This window comes from Corvus hawaiiensis, chromosome 7, assembly GCF_020740725.1.
Source record: "Corvus hawaiiensis isolate bCorHaw1 chromosome 7, bCorHaw1.pri.cur, whole genome shotgun sequence".
Lineage (NCBI taxonomy): Eukaryota > Metazoa > Chordata > Aves > Passeriformes > Corvidae > Corvus > Corvus hawaiiensis.
The window spans coordinates 37,632,687-37,641,899 of NC_063219.1; the positions used below are offsets into that span (position 1 = coordinate 37,632,687).

The 9,213-nt window shown below is 44.8% G+C and overlaps 1 long non-coding RNA gene across 1 annotated transcript; it reads left to right on the forward strand.

The window, feature by feature from the left end:
• The first annotated feature begins 2,940 nt into the window (after nucleotides 1-2,940).
• On the forward strand, nucleotides 2,941-5,959 carry LOC125328272. Its single transcript, XR_007204640.1, has 4 exons — nucleotides 2,941-3,048; nucleotides 4,216-4,341; nucleotides 5,066-5,210; nucleotides 5,755-5,959. It is a non-coding gene; the product is annotated as an uncharacterized LOC125328272 (long non-coding RNA).
• Nucleotides 5,960-9,213: the final 3,254 nt, after the last annotated feature.

Sequence of the window (9,213 nt, forward strand, 5' to 3'; positions counted from 1 at the left end):
TCACAGGAGCTGCAGCAAGTGCTAAAATAACACACACCTTCAGGTTCATTAAATTCACCAGTGTGATGAAATAACTGATATTTTTCTATATTACTATAGTGCCTCAAAGAACTGACTATAAATAAGATACACTAATAACAACTGTTTGCAGTGCTAAAACAATAAAATAATTCTTCCAGGCTTATATGCAAAGGAAGAAATAAGTGTAAGGCAGACTGTTAGCAGAGTTCTATCTGGTGGCTTTAATTCTACCAGTGCCATGCCTTCAGCCATTTACTTATCATAGAAATGCCCTATAAAACGTTTTATCACTCATTGTGGCAGGAAGAAATTTGTTTAAAGGCTACATAAAGAGGGGGCTCCCGTCCCGAAATGCTCTCTAATCTGGTGTTTATTGGAGCATTTCTGAAGCCTAGCTTATGCGAAGAACTGATTTTTAAAAAGGAGCATTTCAGATGGTAGTAAATCCCACATTATGCCCTGTTTGGGAAAGAACCAATGCTGGGGGAAAAGAAGCAGATTTCTAGTAAATCAATGGAGTGTGGCCTTTGGAGACCTGGGAGGCATATGGACAGTAATAGAGTATCCCAGGTTGTTCCGTGAACGATTCCATCTGGATGAGGGCTCGGTGTTATTCGCAGCCTCCTTCTCCCCTAAAACACCTCCAGTCTCCCCCGCAGCCCCTCTCTCGAATGTCAGACCACCTGGGATCCGCAGCTGTCGGGCTGAAAGCGGAGCTGCCGGGCGGCCACGGCCCCGCTGCCATCGGGGGGACACTGGGGGAGTCGGGGCTGGGGCTTCGCACCGGGTGTGGTGCTGAACACTGTGTTCCCTTTTATGTGAAAACAGGGCTTTAAGGTTTTTTATGTAGACTGTCCTGTTCTCAGTAGGACAAAGAGGAATGGCTTTAGCACGGAGGTCAGGTTTAGATCAGAGATTAAGAAGAAATTTGTTGCTCAGAAGGTGGTGAGGCCCTGGCACAGGTTGCCCTGAGAAACTGGGGCTGCCCCATCCCTGGAACTGTTCCAGGCCAGGTTGGATGGGGCTTGGAGCAACCTGGGATAGTGGAAGGTGTCCCAGCCCGTGGCAGGAGGCTGGAATGAGATGAGTTTTAGTGTCCTTTCCACCCCAACCTGTTCTGTGATTCCATGATTCTGTATATATGTGTGTGCCTTTGTGTATATAGATATATAAACACACGTGTGAGTGTTTAAACATATATTTGCATGCCTAAGCAGTTGCAATAACTGTTTCCAGTGCCTGGTTTTGGTCTCCATGTGAGTACTGTTGCCCCCGTGGTGATGGAGAGGTAAAGCAGGAGTCACTGTTGCAGTCAGAGGACCTAAAACACATGTGAAGGAGTTATCAGCCCCAGGATGTCATAGGCTTGCTTCAATTTTGCAATGCTGTAGCTCTCCTCTGAGTGATTTGCAATTTTGTTCGCTGGTAGAATCATAGGATCACAGAGTGGTTTCAGGTTGGAAGGGACCTTAAACTCATCTCATTCCACTCCCTACTGTGGGCAGGGACACCTGTTACTTGACCAGGCTGTTCCAAGCTCCAGTCAACCCGGCCTTGAGCAAAAGCTATGGGCTGTGGCACTTGGGGACATGGTTTGTGGTGGCCTTGGCAGCGTTACATTAACGGCTGGATTTGATGGTCTTAGAGAGTTTTTCCAGCCCTGATGATTGTGTCACTCTGTGATCTGTAAGCTGCTGCTTTGCTCACCCTTAGGGAAGAGTGTGCAGCCTGCCATGCTCCACAGGCACTGCTGAGTGAAGGAACTGCGGGATGCACATCTCAGGTAAGCGAGATATGAGGAGCACATTGCACCTGGGCAAAAACCTTTTAATTTCTTCACTTTGCTTATAACCCCCCTGTAACATCTCTCTGAGAAGAGTAACAGGACCATTTTATTGGTGAATATGCAAAGCCACAGCGATACTAAATGATTCTGAGGCCTTAGACACAAAAGAGCTGTTACTGGCCCATAAATGAAAAAGATGCTTTTCATTACAACTCCTTTGTCTCAGGAGTTTCCCTCCCACCTGGAATTTACACAGCTCACACTCACCGATCTTTTGGAGTTATTAGTCCATTTAGATTTTTTGTAAACTGCATGAAACTTTGGAAGCAAGTCGGGTTTGAGTGCCTGGTGTTATGAATAATTTATGCTTCATGCGAAAAGAAAATTGATCCGAAGCATCCTGGAGAGGCCAATCCATGCTGCCTGTGTGATCAGCTGAGACACAAACTATATGTGAGGAATGAATGGAAATATATCGTGCAGAAAAGCTGTACAGACCTATCCCAAGCCAGGAGGTGTAGAGCTGGTGAGGGTTGTCAAAGGGAAGAGCACGGTGTCCTTTGAAGCCTGGTCATGGAGACAAGGATGTGGGAAAAGATCCTGCAGCAAAAAGTGGTCAAAAGTTCTTAAGAGGAGGACGAGAGCAGCTCTGTTTCCTGAAGGCAGCACTTCAGATCAAACAGCTCTTTGTGGAAATGTTCAAAAACAACCCAAACCACCTCATCCTGGGTTAAAGATGAGCTCCAGTACCTGGGGCTGTATGGGAGGTCAAAGGAGGAGCACTGGGGGACATCAGTAGATGCTGAGGCTGTGCTGGAGCTATGAGATGGACCTGTTGTGTCAAAGGTAAGAGTTTATATTTTCTCCTAAGAAAGAAAAATGTTCAGAAAATAATCCCTAATGGAATTTGGGAAGCATTTGCTGAGCTTTAATTTCATCCTGGATATACTGATTCATCCTTTGTTTCCCTTTGCTGTTCTTGTGTTTAAAGTAACTTGTACTAGAAGTCACACATATCTGACCCAGAAATACAAGAATTTCACAGTCTCTGAGGAAATGTGTTGAAGGGAAGTTTACTTGAGCTTTTCAGCTGGGAATGAAGCCCCTGCCTGTTTGTTTACCACAGAGGCAGCCCAGGAGAAGGATGAAGTGCTGGAGTGAAGGAGGTGGTGCAGAGGTCGCTGCAGGCAGCTGCTGTTTCTGGAAGTTTCTGCTTTGAGGCATGTGCTGACTTTGGACAGGTAAGCCACCATGGACTGCTAGAACTTTTTATCAGATATTTTTCCTGTATGTTTTAATTGCTACGCATGAGTAAGCATGTAAATGAATGCTGGATGTACTTCTTGTCTATGTAAGTGTGAAATGTATAGATAAATGCACCTATATATTTATGTGTCCTTCTCAGTCTTGATACCCTAGTTGTTAATGTGATAGTGTGGTCTAAGTTCTGTCATACTTGGTTCAGGACAGATTCATTAACTGTTCCTTCTACCCTGGCAAATGAGCACCTATTTCAGTGAGGTAAATCCAGAATAAATCCCTTGATCAGGGGAATCAAGTTCTTTTGCCATTCCTGCTTAAAAATATTGGGAAATGCTTACACTCAAAGAAAAATAAGTTCTCAGACACTGAAAAATGCAGTGAAATATGGTATAGTGAGGCAGAATAATTGAATTATATGTTCTGGGTTGTAAAACCCTGGAATCATAGAATGGTTTGGGTTGAAGGGACTCCAAAGATCACCTCATTCTATCCCTCGCTACAAGCAGGGACACCTTCCACTATCCCAGGGTGCTCCAAGCCCCGTCCAACCTGGCCTTGGACACTGCCAGGGATGGGGCAGCCACAGCTCCTCTGGGCACCCTGTGCCAGGGCCTGCCCACCTGCACAGGGAGGAATTCGATGGTGGCACATTGTGGTGCAAAAGCATTACTGCTCTGGTCCTTGACACACAAAGTTTTGGCACAAAACAAATCCAGTGTTTATGCCCTGCAAGCAGCACAGGCTGATCATGAGGAGCTGTTCTGCTCTGAACACACCTGTGTGAAGCACCGATCCGGGTCGCTGCATCCGTGTTTATCCCTCTGCGCCCGCGGTGTCAGACCACAAGGAGCAAAAGCAGGCAGGTGACGTGTCAGAGCAATAAACTGTCACCATGGGTTTTCAGTCCTTGGCTGCTCCACTGAGATGCTGGTCAGGGTGCCAAGTTTAAAGCTGTTTCTAATGGTTTGCCACTTTGCTGTTCAAACTGAAGTAGGAGTGGGAACATATCGGCTTCGGCCAACCAGTAATCGGTGCTTGAAGGCGATGAGCACTAAAATACTTTTTGGCCACTGTTGATTCATTTTCTCTAAATTTTAAGGGGAAGATGTCAAATTTTTGCCATTTTATTTTTTCTTTCCTTGCAGGTTCAGTGCTTTCTGCAGCTTTTGCAGAGTGCCAGGTCCACAGTCTGGTTTAGCAAAGGCCACTGGTCCGCGTCTCTTTCCCATGGGGCCCACATGAAAAACAGGAGTTTGAGAAGCAGAGTCAAGGTTTGTAACCACCAAATCCTAGAATGCTTTGGGTTGGAAGGGACCTTAAGGATTATCTCATTCCACCCCCTGCCATGGGCAGGGACACCTCCCACTATCCCAGGGTGCTCCAAGCCCCATCCAACCTGGCCTTGGAACACTTCCAGGGATCCAGGGGCAGCCACAGCTTCTCCGGGCACCCTGTGCCAGGGCCTCCTCACCCTCAAAGGGAACAATTTCTTCCTAATCTCTAATCTAACCCTGCCCTCCATCACTGATGTATTTCTCCTTCACAACATCAGTGTACCAAGTCTGCTGTAGTTTTTAGACACATTTAAATTGTGCATCATTGAATCCTGGAAAAACATGCAGAAATCTTCTCCATTTCCTGTTTCATTGTTTCCATGAAGGAACCAATATCATATCTCCATACATCCAACATTCAAATATCCTTTCAGGAAGGGAATGCTGGACCGTGGTTGAGAGTTTGGGGGTCTGTGCAGTGGTTTTGCACAAGTTGTCTAGAAAAAGGACAAAGTCTCCTGGGTTAGAGTTTGTGGCATGGAGGTCTGAGTAAGAGGAACTGTACTTTCCATTGCATCACTGACGTTTCAGCCCGGAGCTTTCCCACATCTCATAAGCTGCTTTGAGCCTGTGCAGTTCTCAGAGTGGAAAAAAAAAAGAATTGAAGAAGCAAAAATAAATATTAAAGCACGTAAGAATTAAATATCACCTATTCAAATAGCAATTATGCCGTTGAAAACAAGATCACCACACCTGTACAAGAAAAGACAACCAAGCCTAAAACATCTGTTTGGATCCACCTGCCAAGCACCTGTTCCGCTGTTTCAATGCCATTTGATTGCTGGAGATGTAGAGGCTCTTGTGAGGTAATGAGTGATTTTACATTATGCATGATTGAAAACAGGTGTTCTAATGCTGTACAATTCTATGCATGAATAATTCAGTTTGTTTAGAGCAAGATCTTTAAAAGAAATATGGTCTTTATTTTTTTTATATAAATATTAAGGTTATTCTCTGCGATGTATGGTGGCTGGTCTTTTCAGCAGGCTCACTGATGACCATTTTTGTATAATTTTATGGGTAGGAAATAACACCGTGAAAGGTAAAAAAAAAAAAATAATTATACCTAAAGCACATAAGCAATGAAAATTGAAAGCTTTCTTTAGCAAGGAGGGGGGAAAAAACCTGTCAGTGTTCTAAGGGAGAAAGCCAGATGACTTTTGGCAAAGCCTGCTTCTCACCACTAACAAAACAGCCCAAGAGCTTAATTATAGAGAGGGGTGAATGTGCCTCAGGGATAAGTAAGTAGCTAGTCCATCTCTTGGTCCGAATTCCAGCTGAGTCTGAATACGTTTAAGAATTTGGGTTGTTTTTTCCTCTCTCTCTCTTTCCCCTCATGATTATGAAAAGGTTTCTTGCACAGTTGTGTGCTTTGTGCTGATGGAAGATGCTGCAGACTCAGGTCTTTATCCACAGACCAGTTTCCACACTGGGAACTGCAGGATAAATCAGCCCATGCTCCTCACCATGGAGAATTCAGCAGCTGCTTGGGATCATCCCCCAGAGATGAAGGAGATGTGGAAGTCAAACTGAGAGGTGCAGCTAAGCTTGCAGCATCCCCTCTGCCTCTTCCCAAGGTAAGAAGTGCAGCTGGAATGGCTTCAGCCATGAGAGTTTGGAGCTGGGATGAGATGAACTTGAGCAGCCAAAGGTTTTCCTGCCACAATGTGTGTCTGCTCTCTCCTTGCTCCCTCAGCCAGCCATGTGATTTAGTTTAGCAATTTTAGTTTAGCAACAAAGTTTGTAATTAGTGTCTGTTGTGGTGTTAGATTTTATTATGGGAGTCTTCTGTGATGGCAACGTGGAATCTTGGAGAGGGTGAAGGGAGTGGACAAATTGAGAGCAAACAGAGGATTTCAGACCTTCCAGATCTTCCTGTCCATTGCTGTGGATGTGACAATGAAGTGGCAAAAGAGTAAGAGAGAAGAAGGAAAATGAAATTATTTATTTGAAAGGAAGAATGAACAAAGGTTTCCCAGACAGGTGGTAGATGTCCCATCCCTGGAAACATCCAAGTCCAGTTTGGACAGGACTCTGAGCAACCTGGTCAAGTTGAAGATGTCCCTGTTTGATACAGGGGGGTTGGACTAGGTAGGTCGGACTTTGAAGGTCCCTTCTAACCCAAACCATTCCATGATCCTGGGAAAGAAAAGAAGCTGAAAGCCATTACTAAAGCCTGCTGTAGTGCCTTGTGTTAATTAAAAAATGCACCATGGTGCTAGAACACCAGTTTTTTGGTCTGCTCATGTATAACCTGAACAGGTTTGGATCCAGTGGCTGTAGTGTTTGCTGTAATAAATTTCAAGACTTTCTGTGGGCTCAGGCAATATAAGGAGGAAAATTCAAGAACCCAAAACACCCAGGTGTGACCCAGGACCTCACTGGGTAAACAGGGGGAGCTCAAACTTTGTGGCCCACACTGCTCAGGGGACATCAGGTCAGGGTTCCTGCAGGCCCTAAGAGCAATGATTCTATGGCCAAACCTGGATAAGCTGCAGACACTCAGGGGTTTAGCTGAAGTGGATCTGTAATCTTTCAGTATTTTATAATACAGTAAGTTAGAGGAGACTGTAAATTAGAGTTTATAATACACTATCCATTCAGCTACTGACAAAGTATCTAAGGTAATCTGACCTGCTTCACAGACCATGAGAAAAATCCTCATGTAAAGTGAAAAAGATGAATTACAGAGAGGTAGAGGAATTTGTCTCAACCCAGATATTGGGTTAATTCTGACATCAGGCAAAAGAATGTTTCACCAGGCTTTACTTGAATAAAGTTGGGGAGGTTTAATAGACGCAGCCCTACAGGGCAAGGGATAAACTCTGCTCCCTTGGAGCCAATGATCATGCCACCAGAAACATGGATCAGAATCAAAGTGAAGGGAATGAGGAAGAGATCTCTGAGAGAAGACTAACAGCAAGGACAAAATATTGTAGGGGAAAAGTGGTGGTTTTTAACTGAAATGACAAGGAAGAGGAATACATCCTGGTAGTCTGAGTTCCTGCAATAGGAACAGCATTTTCTTCTCACTGGGAGTTATTCTCCCATTTAATAATAAGAAAATAACTTGAATCTCATCTTTATAACATGTTGGATAAGAGGGGAAATGAAAAGGGGTGATGTGGCATCTGTTGAAGATGCCTGGACTCCTGAGGGTTTATCTGTCCTGGTGCAGGTGAAGGAAACACACAGGTCCCACTGGGCAGCTGTGAGAAAGGCAGGACATTCCTCCCCTTCCTGACTCCTTCCCACTAGTTTGCAATCATGATAGATACTGAAGGCTTCCTCCAGCTTGGAGGCATTTCCTGTGGATCTACAACTCTTTCCACCCCCCACCTCCCCCACTTCTTTCCCAGTAACAGCTGCTTTATAAAACACCTTATCTGATCATTTTAAAATCAATGTTAGGGGGTAATTTCTGTTTTCGGCTTTAAATCCAGCACATGACTCTCCCAGAGACACATCCTTTTCTTACCCCTGCAACATCTCTGTAGCAGTAAGAGAAAGCTCCAGTAGCTCCTCTAGCACTCCTTTAACTATTTCCATTCCCTTTCTGGGTACTGAAGTGACCCACTTGTCCTTGCAGTTGAATCCTGCAAGGGCAAAGTGTGTCTTGGTCATGTTCTGTGGGCCAGGTCAGGTGCCTGCAGATGAGGAAAAAAGGTTTGGCTTTCTACCTTCACTTTTTTACTGCATGGTGTCAGAAGGAAACAGAGTTTCCCAGAAACACATCCCAAAGAAAACCATCAGAGTTTCTCTCTTGCAAGGATACCTGTGTGACTGAGGGCTGTTAGGAGGTTTCCTCCAGATGAGGCACTGAAAGATGAATGTGGAGCTCCCTGATACCTGTGTTGAGTATGGAAACATTTAGTTTCTGAAATCTTTTGATGCATTCAGATGGAAGTTGTTCCATCAATCAAAAGTATGTATTTACCTTTTCTATATACACCTCCTGTGATTTATTAGGCAACTGTTTCTCATCATTGTGACCCTCCAAATTATTTGACTTTGGGTTCCATTCAAGAATTAACCAGGCTGTGATGAATCATGGAATCACAGAATGGTTTGAGTTAGAAAGGACCTTAACCCTCATCTCAATCCACACCCCTGCCATGGGCAGGGACACCTTCCACTATCCCAGGTTGCTCTAAACTCCAACCTGGCCTGGAACACTTCCAGGGATGGGGCAGCCACAACTTCTCTGGACAATGTGGCAGGGCTGCACCACCCTCACAAGGAAGAATCTCTTCCTAGTCTCTAAACTAGATCTTCCTTTCTTCAATTTAAAACCAGATCCCCTGGTCCTATCACTACAGGCCCTTGTAGGAAGTCACTCTCCAACCTTCTGTATGTCCCCTTTGCATACTGGAATGCTGCTGTGAATATACAGGAACTTTTCTACTGCTTGCTAGGAGATCTATTCCCCTGATATCCCTCTTGCTACAGCAGTGGTGACAGAGCAAGGTCCTTTCTCTAGGTACCAGCAGTCCCATTTCCTAAACCAGTAGTTCACTCCTTCTTACCCACAGTTAAAATCCTGTTGAAACTGTCAAGAGTTGTTTTCCACCTCTTTAGTTTTGTTCTCAAACAAAATCCTTCACTTCTTTGTATGCAGAGGCTGCTGTGGCCTGGATGTCATCTTGTCTTCTAGTAACATCTTCCAGATTTGTTTTAAACTGATTAGACACTGCTGAAGAATCAGCTTCTCTCCCCCGGACAGTACAAAGCCAAGTGTTGACAGAGCTGGCTCGTGGCCATCGGCTCCGTGATGACGCAGCATCGCATCTTTTGACAGCCCCCATTTTG